We start from the raw sequence: 13,858 nt of genomic DNA on the forward strand, positions 1-13,858 counted from the left end.
TTAAGGGAATGATAAATCCTTTGCCACCCAACTGCTTAAAAAGATGATCTATTAAAGCTAATCGCAGTAAACCAGTGTCAGCCCTTTTTGAGCCTCATGAACCCCATGATATAATTGTTAAGTACGACATGTACTTACACTTGCTTTATTTTTCTATACTTTGGATAAAAATCCCGGATGGGTACCAGATCGCTGGTTTGGAGGAGTTAGGCATGTGGTCAACCAGTCAGTCGTCCCTGTGAATTTGAAGTCTTCACCAGAAGATCGGAGTCAACTTTCCACTGTCTATACTCTGAGGGTACTTTTCTTTTACTAATACGTTATGTAATAAGTATTGTCTTTTGATATTACCCTTATTTGTGGCTATATGTGAGATTTGACTTCCTGGGCTCACATATAGTGTGTATCTGGTTTTGTCTTTAAAACCGGGTGCTACAGTTGCCGTGGTAGTCGTCATGGTGTGGGGGGTGGTCGGAGCGTGGAACCCTTGCTGCTTCTTCAATAATTATCTTTTTAGCGTCGTCGGCGTCCGCGTATTTCTTAGCAGTGGCCAGGAGCGCTGTGACCGAATCAGGTCTCTTGCGAAGGAGCTTATCCCTTAGGGCGTCGTGGAAGCGGAGGCCAGTGATGAAAGCCTCGATTGCCTCGTTGTCGGAGATTGATGGGACCTTGATGCGCATCTCCGAGAAACGCCGGACGTACTCGCGCAGTGGCTCATTTTTTTGATCTCGAATACGTTGCAGATCGTATTTGTTGCCTGGTTGTTCACAAGTAGCAATGAAGTTGTCGATGAAGGCTTGCTTGAGCTCCTGCCAAGAGTCAAAATAGTTCGTCGGCAAGCTGACCAGCCATTGGTGACCCACATGGCCAACAACGATTGGGAAATAGTTAGACATGACGTGCTCGTCAGCCATGGCTGATCTGCACACAGTCTCGTAAAGCATGACCCATAATTCAAGGTTTTCCTTACCGTCGTACTTCTAAAGTTTCTCGAGCTTGAAATTCTTGGGCCATATGACTTGGCGAAGGTGTGGAGTAAACTGCTTCAAACCCGGCGGGCCGTGGGCAGTGTCATATTCCATACGGCGATAACTTTCGTGGGATGCTCGATCATCGGCTCTCTGGTTGATGTGAGTGCGTAGATCGCGTCCACCGAGGTAATGGTGGAGATCGTTATTGCCATCGCGGCGATCTCGATTGCCATCTGGATTAGCCCTACGACCGTGGTTATCGCGGCGATTGTCGCGGTTGTCCCGACGGTTATCATCCCGGACGTCGCGGCGGTTGTCGTCCCGACGGCGGTTGTCGTCCTGGCCACCATCATGGCCACTGTTTCCACCTTGACGGTTGTCTGATGGGTCGTTGTTGCGCGAGCCATGTTGGTTGAGTGGCTGTGAGCGACTTGGGTGTTGGCGGCTGTGGCTTGACTCGACTGAGACGGATGGAGCCCGAGCTTGGTTTACAATCTCCGCAGTCTGGGCCATAGCAGCCGTCAGATAGGCTTGTATTTCATCGCGAACTACATGGGTTTCCGGGGTGTTGGGTAGCCGTTGCATTATCGCCATGGCGACGGCTACATTGGCACTTGGAGTTCTGAAGACCTGTTTGTCCCCCACCCTATCGAAAGCATCGTTGAGGTCACGTGGCTGGACCCTTATGCATCGTGCCTCCTAGTCTGCTTCGGCTTCGATTTGTCGGCGATTAAACCGATCAATATTGCGTGCCTCACGTGCAGTCCTTTCTTGTTCTGTTTCACCAACTACCGGCGGTTCATCATTGCTGACAACATGGATCAAATCCCCTCGTTTTGGTGGGAAAGACGGGAATTGTGAGAACCCCGGGGCGTGGTCTGGGATATCCAGATCGTACTTGACGCCTTCATCTTCGTGATGCTGAAGCTCGGTGTGGACAAATGCATTAGATGCGGTGCCAGACGAGGAGCTAGAGTCGCCCTCTTGGACTGTGTGGATGGATCCTTCTTGATAATCTTCAATCTAGATCATGTTGACGAAGTTGCATGGCTTTGGCTGAGGTCGGTGCATAAGACACAGATCCAAGCGGCGTTGTAGGTTGTAGGCATAGCTGGAGGCAGCATTTCATAGGCCGTAGGGCTGGACCTGGTAGTTCTCCGTCGAGGCTTCGTACTCAGAGAGCCGGAGACCCGTCACGAAGGCTGGCCAGCGACGAGCAGAGCGCCCTTCAGGAGTAGATGTGACCACGAGATCTGTACTAAGTCATGCAGGACGACTGGTCTGAGCTAGTCAGGTAGATCTATTGTGGGGAGCGGTTACCTGGTCATTAGGTTGACTTTGAATCGTACTTACCAGAGCTAGGGTTTCAGCGAGTTTGGTGCCGACCCGATCGATGGAGTCGAGCAGGTCGGTGTTATCGATCTGCTTCCCTTTGTAGCGGGGAAGCGGATGACGAGTTGTCGGCATGGCTGAAGGTGATGCAGGCATGGTTGGAGCCAGATGTACCGTGGTCGGAGCCAGATCCATCGTGGTCGGAGCCGCATCCATTGTGGTCGGAGCCGTACCCATCGTGGTCGGAGCCATAGCCGATGTAGGTGAAGCAGTGGTCGGCGCAGACTGAATCCACGCCTCCTCCGGGGTCATGGCGATGAAGTCGTCGAAGCCGATGGTCCAGGTGATCTGGCCAACGGTGAACGTGAGGCCGTTCGGCGTAGCCATGGAACCGGAGATGATGACCATCTTGTTTGCTTGGAGAGCAGTACGCACACCCCCTACCTGGCGCGCCACTGTCGATAAAATATGGTCGGCAGTCTACCTAGGGGTATGCCCAAGGTAGTAGATTGTCGACAGACAGATGCGCAAGCCACAAACAAGATGGTGACACAAGACAGACATGAGGTTTTATCCAGGTTCGGCCGCCAAGAAGGCGTAATACCTACGTCTTGCGTCTGATTTATATTGTTGTATGTCAATGAGAGATGTTTTTAGAGGGGTCTCCTGCCCGCCTTATATAGTCTGGGGGCAGGGTTACAGATCTGGAAACTAATCCTAACCAGTTACAATTGCCATATGTGGCCGGATAAGGATTCCTATTCCTAAACTACTTCACATAATGTTCCTTCTGCTGGCAATGATGACACCTTCTCTTAGCTAGGTCTTTTGTGATGTCATACTCTACGGAATTGTTATTTGGTGTTTTGTTAGCTTTCTGACTCTGAAGATTCACCTTGGTTTGACTGATCTGTTTTCTAGCTTGCTCGGTCTTTCGAGGTTGAAACTCCTTATAGGTGATAGTCCACCCACCTATGCATACCTTATGTGAAGTAGTTTTAGTTTGAGAAGCTTCTAACTCTTTACAGTTTAAATTCCTCTGACTAGGGATCAGAGCTAGATGTGACAAATCCAAATGTTGATTGCTTCCCAATACTTGCTCTGTTGAGACCTCCTTTCTCTTCTTATCCATATTAGTTTCACAACTCAGGTTCACCTTAATTTCCTTCTTATTAGACTTGTCCTAAAAATAGGGAAAACCAAAATGTTTACATCACTGACTTGGATCCTAACCTCTAAGAGACTTGCTATGAACACCCTCATTATTTAATACTTTGAGTTCTCTCTTACATCCTTGAGTACCACCACGCTTCCGCTGCGCAAACTAGAATGTAGGACACTTCATCTTCTTCCAAGCTTCTGCGACTTGTCTCTTCACTAGTCCCTTTGGTATGTTGGTTTGACCTTGTAACAAGCACTGTTGAAACTCCTATGTTGAGTTATTCCTTCTAGCACTTGTTATTGCATAGCTACAGGCTTCTCCTTGTCAAATGCAGTCACGGCTAATGTAGCTTGACCCTCCTGATCTCTAATGTTGGCAGTTAACTCGTTACGTTCCATCTAATAGACCAAGAGAGAAGATTCAGAATAGAGACAAAGTTTTCATAACAGACACAGGCTGAAGTAAGCATAACTTTTCGCAAATAACAAGGTTAGAGAGAGAGCAAGAAGTAAGCAGAGATGAAGGCATGCTAATACGTCCAGTTCTAACTAGGCTTGCGTCCTACAGTCAGCATTGCTCTGATACCACTTTGTAGCACCCGGTTTTAAAGGCAAAACCAGATACACACTATATGTGAGCCCAGGAAGTCAAATCTCACATACAGCCACAAATCAGGGTAATATCAAAAGACAATACTTATTACATAACGTATTAGTAAAAGAAAAGTACCCTCAGAGTAAAGACAGCGGAAAGTTGACTCCGATCTTCTGGTGAAGACTCCAAATTCACAGGGACGACTGACTGGTTGACCACAAGCCTAACTCCTCCAAAACCAGCAATCTGGTACCCATCCGGGATTTTTATCCAATGTATAGAAAAGTAAAGCAAGTGTAAGTACATGTCGTACTTAACAATTATATCATGGGGTTCATGAGGCTCAAAAGGGCTGACACTGGTTTACTACGATTAGCTTTAATAGATCATCTTTTTAGCAATTGGCTGGCAACAAGTTTATCCATAAGCCCATAAACTCATGATCAAGTAAACATGAATAATGTATAGCATAAACGATTAATTATTAACATCGTCATCCATTAATGATCATCTCTATTCCATAAGGGTCCAAGGTCGCTCGTGTCCGTGAGCACGGCTGTTATAACAGTTTTACACTCTGCAGAGGTTGTACACGTTCACTGTGAGTCGTGATTTACCCTTTCGCCCGAGGTGATCAGCCTCTTGACCCACTACCAAGGAAGGTCGGCAGGGTTCACTATGAAGCCTTTCAAAGGTTCGTCTAACAAGTTAGGGCCGCTAAGGTTTTCCCATCAATAAGCATGAACCCCTCTCCAAGTAGTGACTAGCAAGTGCACCTACTTGGCAGACCGAGATCATACCCGTTGGAGCCCCTCTTGCGCCGTAAAGGTAACCACTAACAAGCTAGAAAAGGTCCTCATACTGAGCTAAAGCCAGAGCCATATAGCCCTCACAGCTGTACTGTAAGTCCCGGATGATCACTTACAGATGAGTCCTTAGGGAGAGGAATCTAGAGCATTTAGAAAGTAGCTAAACACTCCAGCCCCCTATTTCCATGTTACTAAAAAGTCATGTTTTAATGTTTATTGCATATATCATTAGTCAAGTTACAAGATCATGGTTTTGATTAAGCACTAGCAAAACTATCCAATGCAGTTACCCAAAGGTTTTCAAGGAACAAGATATCAAATATCTAGGATATCCTTAATGGTGACAAGGGAGACACATGCAATATGAATTTAGTGATTAAATATGAATAGGTAACAAGGATGGTCCCATGCTATACTTGCCTTACACACCGATCCTTCGGTAAGCTTTATTCTTTGATGTCTTTCTTCTTCTTCTGGATCACCACGTATATCTTACCGACTGGACAATCGTAGAACACCATACAAACATCCATACACATACATGCATAGCATACAGTTGCATCTATATCAGAACAGTACACCAATCATAAAAAAATAAGTAAAAGAGATTGATATACGATCCTACGCATCACTACGAACACATAGTCGCGAGAGGCACGCTAATCGAAGCTACGGTTGAAAAGTTACAACTACCGAGAGATTTGCTTTATACGTGGAAAAAGAAACTATAGGCTTCATTTATGTTAACTTTATGAATTCATATACAAAAGATATTTTATAAACAATGTGGATTGAATTAAGTCAATTTTAGATTTATATTATAAAACAAAAGTAATACAACTTATATTTTATGTATAAAACTTAGTTACATAATCATTAATCAAGATATGATTTAAATCACGTTATTTCAGAAATATCAATATAGTAAACACTATTACTAACGTGTAAATCTCGTCACTACGGATCTAATGCAACTTGAACGGACTATTTCGGAGTTGAAATGAACAAGTTATGATTTAAACAAGTTTTACTTTAGTTAATTAATAGATTAAATCTACTCATGAATTTCAAGTGTTGAAAACATGCCTAACAGTTGTATACTCATGTAGAAAACGTAAACACGGTCCTAACGCAACTCGAACGGATCAAATCGGACTTAAAACGCAAAAGTTACGCATGAAATAAGGTTCAGTGGCATTCCTGTGAATATTTGAACTCAAATTTGAATTAAAACAATTAAAAATCTGAATTTAAATGTACTTTGGACTGGGCACACTAATTCTGGAAAATACAGGGGTCTAACCGGATAAAAACAGGGCCTAAAAGAAATCATTTTGAACTGCATGGGACTGCGGGTTAATTTCTTAAAACTCCAGGGCTAATCTGCAAAATGTGCACGGCTGACCGTGGGTTGACCCCTAGCTGCTGACCAGGCAGGCACGTGGCACTCCGCAAGTGGTGCGGTTCACCATGTGGCGCGGTGGACACGGTGACATGGCGCCGTGGACCACGTCCACGAGTCCGTGGTGCACCGGTTACATAACCGACCGGTTGTTCTAATCTAGGACGTCTGTGCTCGATCCGACGGTGTGGAGTGAACGGGAGGAACTCCAGCGGCGGCACGGCATCTCCGACGAGGGCGCCATGGCCAGCGGTGAGCCGCGCTTGCGGGTACGGCGTTCTAGGCCATCATTTGAGCAACGGAGAGCACCAGGAGGCGGAGAATCTCACCGCGAGGTCGAAGGTTGTGGTCGCGGCGTCTGGAAGACCTCCGAAGCGGGTCGTAGACGGCGGCCGTGAACTGGAGAGAGAGGGAGGGCGCGGGTGAGCAAGAAACCCGATCAATCCATGGCAAAAACGTGAATTGAATGGCACCTATGGGCGCGGTGAACGACGGCGTATCCTTGGGAGTCGTCGGCGACGTTGATTGAGGCGCCGAAACGATGATTTGCGGCGGCGGCGGAGAGTTGCTTGAGCGCGGCCGGGGAAAGGGGAGAAGACGGGGCTTGGCTCGGGGCTTTATAGTCCAGACGGGGTGCGGCGAAGAAGGAAGGGGAGCGGGGCACGGCGATGGCCTTCCATACGGGCGCTTTCCATGTGGGAGCAGCGGCGGCGGAGACTTGCCGTGCGGGCGCGCGCCATCGGTGGGGCAGAGAAGGGAAGGAGCGCGGGGAAGAAGGAAGGGGAAGGTGACGCGGCTGACGGGTGGGACCGGCAGCACGGTGAGGGAGAAGAAAACGCGTGCGGGCGCGCGCTGACGAGCGGGGCCAGCTGACTGGCGGGGCCAGTAGCGCAGCAGGAGGGAGAAACGACGGGTGCTGACGGCCGAAGCAGAGCGGGGTGCGGGGCTAGGCCGCGGCGCTGATGCGGGCCGCGCTGGCGAGTGGCGCAGTGGGCGCGCGAAGCAGGCCGCGGGGAAGCTGGGCCGCGGTGCTGCGGGCGTAGGCGCTGCGCGCGGAAGAGAAAGGAGAGGCCGACGCATTGGAAAAGGAGAAGGGAGGAGCGGGCCACCGTGCGGCTGGGCTGGCCAGCAGGCCAGGCCGGTTGCTGGGCCGAGAACACGAAGGAGGCCGGGAGTTGGGCTAGAAGAGAGTTTTTCAAATCAATTTCTTTTTCAATTCTTTTTCTTCTCTTAATTCAAACAATTTTAAATATAAAACAAATCAAGCATAAATATAATTTAAAATATACTTTATAATTCCAACATAAATGAACCAATTTTTGAGTAAGTTTTCCAAAAATAACTTTTTAAGTTCTCACATTTTCCAAATCCTTTTCTTTTTCTAATCTTCCAATTCTAAGCTAAATTCAAATCCAATTCAAGTATGGTTTCAAAAATACTTTCCCATTTAATAAAAATGGTCAATTCCATTAGGTTTTCCAAGATAAACTTTACAACTTTTAAAAATACTTTTATTTTCTAATTTTCTTTTCTTTCTTTTCTTTTATTTCAAAGCCATTTTCAAACTCTTTTCAAAAGCATTCCAAATTACTTTGGAGTTTGGATCAACACCATTCATCGCAATAAATAGAATGCAACAGCATGTATGTTCACATATGTTGCTACCTTATGATGAATTTTAAATTAATCAAATTTTTTTTTCCTATATTTCATGTGCACAAAAATTCACAATTAAATCATTTTAATCCTATTTTCAAAAGAGGCAAATTTTTAGGGTGTTACAGACATGTTTGACCAAGTTTAAACTAGGTGTTAGAGACCTTGCATGGAGGTGGTCACTAAAGCAAAGCTGTAGTATTTGGTATAAGGAACAACTTTTATTTTTGGGTCATTGAATGATTCAGCTCCTAACATGTTTGAAATTGGATCACAAGAGTCAGCAAAACAAACATTTCAACACTTATAAAAAAAATTTCTAAGTCATGTTCACTGACCGACTGACAGGCTGACATTGGGGGTGATATTACTCAGTTTTGGTTACGAATTAGAGCATGATCCCTTGACAAGAGTTGTAGCTGGTACATGGGTCTACAAATCCTGTTCTGATTGTTTGCGCTTAGGAGCTACGGTTTAGCGGTTAAATCATCGTCAAGTCGCGCTGTCAGGCACCGTTGCTACTTAACTGAATGAACGATGACGAGATTCAGTGGCCGACACCAAGCAGAGTCCGCACGCTGCGTGGAGGCCAGCAGCGGCCATGCGTCGCCAGTGTCCTGCCCCGCGCTGTAGAGCCAGGCCAACGCGCGCGTTAATACCCCAGCACCCCCGCTCCCGCCCAGCGCACCATTTCGCATTTCCCGGCTCCTCCTTCGCCGTTCGCAGCGCCCGTAGCAGCAGCCATCCCCATGCCGAGAGTCTGCCATCGCCGTTAAAGGCACCAGCTCGCGCCTAGCTACTCCATCACCACCGCAGCACTCCACCGCCACCCTAGCAACCCGCTGCGTCCACCCATGTTCGCTGACGGTGCTTGGTAAGCCACAGCGCCGCGCGCAAGCTCGCCGGAGCCCTGCCGCCAACCCCGTCGTCGTGGCCACGCCGCTACAGTCCACCTCTCGCTACGCTAGTTGATACGCTAGGTTTCCCATAGTTCGTAGATGCTTGTACGCGCGTTTGATTGAGCCGCCGAGGTCGTCACCGGCGTATCGCCGTCGTCCCGCCTCGCCGTGCCGCTATGGCCGCCGCCGTCAGCACTAGCGCCGACAATAGGGCCGACCAAGTAGTGCAATAGGTGCGCTAGGTCGAGTAGGTCCCACCATGATGAAGTCACCGCCGGCGAGTTCCCCATCGGCGAGCTCTGGCCACGCCAGTAGCGTAGCACCGCCTGCTCTATTCTTGTCTCACTGACGCGTCGGTCCTCTGTCCAGCAAGTCCCATCGGTCAGCGGCAGTGAGAGTATAGGATAGTTCATATATTCCAGATTTGAGTGTGTTTTGTAATTTTTAGATCTCCAATTTGGTAGCTTGAAAAATGGTGAAATAAATTTGGTAGTGTTCCTTAGGAAGTGAAGTATTTAAAAAAAATATGATCTTGACACTTACAGTAGAAATTTTTGGAAGATTTAAATGGAGATTTGAAATGTGTTTTTGAATGCATGCAAACTTGTTTATTTTATATCTAGAGTTCTTGTGCTCCAAAAATTATGAAATTTTTGTGGTAAGCTGTTCTTGACATGTATGAGCTCTGGTAAAAATTTGAGGATCAGTGCATGCATAGATTTGTGGTTATAAAATTTCCTTTAATAATTAGGAGATCCTTGTATGAATTTTCATAAATTATTTAGGAATCCAATATTCATGAAATTTGTTGGAGGTTATCCTAGTACCATATGGATGCTAAGAAAAATAGGAAATCTGTTGCTTGACACTTTTCACTAGGGTTTTCTATTTTTACTATTGTAAGCCTTTTTGTCTTGTCATTCTTGTATAGAATGTTTTACTGTATAAAATGGTATGAAACTTTTACAATAGTCTTTTGATAGCATTATTAAGGCACTGTAAATTTTTGAGAATTTATGAAGTACATCTGGTATATGTTTATTATTTAACCTAAGTATTTAAATAAAATAATAAAGGCATTTAAAGAAATAGTTTGGTCTTCACCATTATATTTTCTTGAGTGTATTTGGTGTGCTTAAACTGTTGGTAGACTTTGTGTTATCAAACTTTGAATGATTACATGAAGTAGAAGTATTGTTACTTTGTAATGCGAATTGGAAGGATTCCGAACAGATTCTGGAGTTTGATAAGTTGCATGATAGAAATGACGTTTACTGTAAAAATAGTTATTAACAAAGTTGTAGATAATTTCATCATATGTCTTGTGTTAAAATTTCAGGACCATAGGTCAAACGGTTTAAAGTTACCTTTTCCGATTTTGCTTGCTCTCTAGAATTTCTGGACAGCACTGATATGATTGTCTGTTTTGCCTAAGATAAGTTGTGAATTAGCTTTTATGAATTAAATAAGAGTTGTAGGTAATTTTATAAGCTTTCCAGAAAGTCTAGGATCACTACATTTGGATAATTAGAACCCCAGTTATGAGTAAAACAAGTAGCTGTTATTTGTGAGATAGTTGATGAATTGTTGAAGTAATTAATTGCATAATCAAGAAGAGATATGCACCTACTCAGTAGAACATGATGCACTTGTAACATATATGCATTCACAATATCTTATGACATATTCATGCATCTAGGATCAGAGGAAGAAATAACGTTGCTGGAATTCGACGAAGTAGAGGAAGGGGACTAGTAGGAGAATCCTCAAGTCGCAGCTCCCGAAGGCGTGGAGCAGAATCCTGAAGAGCTTCCGGAGTGTCCTGACCATCGCCCCACTTCCTTTCTGTGAGGCAAGCCCCGGAGCATTCTAAGTCTCCCAGTATTTTACAAATAATTACTTAAGTACTTATGATTGATGCATTAGGTTATAAGAGTTGAATGGAACCACTTGATGCATATACCTTCCTTGTCCAGATATTACACCTTTAATCGGTATAGGTCCAGGATCGAATATATGCTTAGCCATGCTTAGACCGGTAGAAGTCAGGTGATGTCCTGTCACCTGCGAGACATAGGTGGATACCGGAGCACGGTTGGCTATATTTGCTATCGTGGAACAGAACCATAGGGTAAAAGCAAATCGAGGCCGGGCGGAGTCTATGTGTGGGATGACTCATGTGATTCCGTCTATGCCGATCAAGGACCGTACCATTGTTGGAACTTCTGACAAGATTGAACGCATGCCTATCACTTAGCTGGCCGGATAACTCGTTTTGACCACGAAGCCGAGTAGCTCAACTCAGGCCGGGACCTGTTCTGTTGTGCGCTCCTTGCGGGGGGTGATTAGACTAAGCCCAAGGGCAGGCTAGGCCTGAACATCCTGGCATCTGGTGTCCCAGATTGTGCGGCGTGGTATGGACCCACAAAATGTGGACCTGAGTTGTACCAAAGGTGACCTAAGGCTGCCTTCGCGTGGTATGCCTAGGTTTGTGTTAGGAATAAATTCCCAGCTGGTTGAAATCGATTTGAATCGACGTCTCTCCCGGATAGTGAGAAACTTGGCTAGCTCCAACATCGTAGTAACTGTGTTATGGAACATGATGATTTGAATGAATATGGAAGTACAATACCTGCTATGGTTACTATTGTATGCTTTTAAATTGATATATATCACATGTTTGGCACAGGATAGTTGCTAATCTAGAAATGGATAGTTATAATTAACTTGATAAAGGAACCAAGAGTGTACAACCAAATCGATTGCTTTTATGCAAAATGTTGTCAAGCTATCTCCACTTATACAGCCTTGCATAATCCTTGGAGTCGATTTATTTCTGGTTTATGATGGGTAAGTCTAGCTGAGTACCTTCTCGTACTCAGGGTTTTATTTCCCATTGTTGCAGATGGCACTGTGTATCATGGTTATTGCAAGAGTTGCTTCTATCCCGCCGTGGATGAGAAGTAAGCCTTGGGCAGGCTTCTTTATTAATCCCTATCTTTGCTTTTGTGGACCGTAAGCCTTGGGCAGGCTTCTTTATTAATCCCTATCTTTGCTTTTGTGGACCGTGATCCTACTTGGCACTGTATCAAACTATGTTGGAAACTTTATTTTCGAACTTAATTGCTTTCGCTTTATCTATCAAACTCGGTTTGTAATAACTTTTATTCGTACTCTGATGATGAAAATGTATCTGTGAACTTTATGTAATATGTGGCATGTATGTTGAATCCTGTACGATCTTGGTTGTTGTAATCATTTATCGAGACCCGTCGTGGTACTCAACGGACTACCGGGTTTATATGGGTTCAAGTATGACAGTGCGACCGCTTGCGGGCTGCCATTGTACTTGTACTCTTATAAATTGGTCGGTTCTGCGACACGTCATGGGCCACAGCGCATGCACGCCCACCGTCTCCATAGAGCTTGATTTCTTGCTCAAGCTTTGCGTGTTCCTGCTTGAGCTAGAGTCGTCATTCCACGAGCTCTTGGTGCCAAGCCTTCAGCTACTCCACCCACAGGCGAGGTCGGGCCCCTGCATCCCTCTCGACCTCATCATCAAGGTCGTTCATTGGGGTAGCCTCTCCCTCGTGGATGCTTTTGACGTGTCCCTTGGGGGTTACCTACCACGAAACATTCATGAGAAGGGTGATGGCTCCCCCCCCCCCCCGCTGGAGTCCAAGTTGTAGGCGACCCCGATTCTCCCACGAGGAGGTCATGGAAAGATTCCGTGACATATTCGGTCATCCCCATGAACTCATCGTTTGTGGGGGATGGAGGCGTGTATTCGCCACAAGGTGGCCAACGGTCTCTGCGGTGTTGCGAAGACCGGATGGGAGCGCTGTCGGGGCACTCCAGATGAGGTATTCCAGGGAGAGCGGCTCTCCTCTGGTAAGCTACATTATGACATTGGCGAACGAGAAGGTGAGGTGACGCAAGTCCTCCCGAGATGGTCGGGGTCCTAGAAAGGTGCCGAGCTGGCGCTCTAACCTCCCGTAGTCAAAGCAGTGGAGCTGGTCGCTCTCGGGGATGTGGGCCTCCAGTGCGCGTAGCTATAGCTCATCAAGCGCCTCAGCGATTACGTCGAGGCCAGCGGGTGGAGAGGTTGGACGGCGGCAGGAGCTTGTGCCAACCCTCCCTCCATCGTAACGATGAAGTCCAGGTTCCTGAAGCGCACGTGCATTCCCAGGACCCAGCTAACGTCGTGACTGGCCATCCGAGACCTAAAGTGGATGTCAAGACGCACAAAAGGCCCCTACCTGGTGCACCAACTGTTGGTGTTTTGAGTTACCACTGACGAGTAAATTTGTATTATTGCATGTCTGGCTCGGATGGTGTGCTTAGAGGACACGAGGTTTATACTGGTTCGGGTAGAAAGTCCCTACGTCTAGTTTGTCACTGGTGCTCGTGTTACTAGCACCGAAAGTTTGTAGTAGGGGGTACAAACGGGCGAAAGAGGAAAATGATCCCAAGTCTCTGGTGAAAGGAGTGAACGGGTGCTGAGAGCTCGATTGCTGCTCAGTTGAGTGCTCATGTCATGCTTCTTGTGTCGATCTCGATTGATCGGTTTTAATCAGATCGGCCCCCCTTCATGGGACACCCTGCTTTCCCTTTTATGAAAGCACGGATTACAGTGGTGGAAAAAAGAAGAACAAGAGAGAAGAAGTCCTTCAGGATCGCCGGGTCCTTATCCTTCATGCGGGCCCCACCGACCCTATAGATATCAATAGGGACAACTCCACGTCGTGGCCCTGTCTGTTACTGGTGCCATGCACAGGCATCGTCTGCCAGTCATGGTGTTCCATTCCATGGCTACGGACGTCGTGGTGAGCTGACGCGCCTGTCAGCGTTCGTACGGGGGTTAGGCATAACAGCACCGGTATGCCCGACGTTGTTCTTGATGTGAATCCTCAGATATGGCCCTATAGTGGACCGTGATGCCTAAGAGGGAGGGGTGAATTAGGCAACTTAAAAAATCTAACTCCAAACTATGGCCTCTTTTTCTAGCCTTAGCAAAACCTATGCAAAAGATA

The sequence above is a fragment of the Miscanthus floridulus genome, chromosome 17, assembly GCF_019320115.1.
Source record: "Miscanthus floridulus cultivar M001 chromosome 17, ASM1932011v1, whole genome shotgun sequence".
In the NCBI taxonomy this organism is placed as follows: Eukaryota; Viridiplantae; Streptophyta; class Magnoliopsida; order Poales; family Poaceae; genus Miscanthus; species Miscanthus floridulus.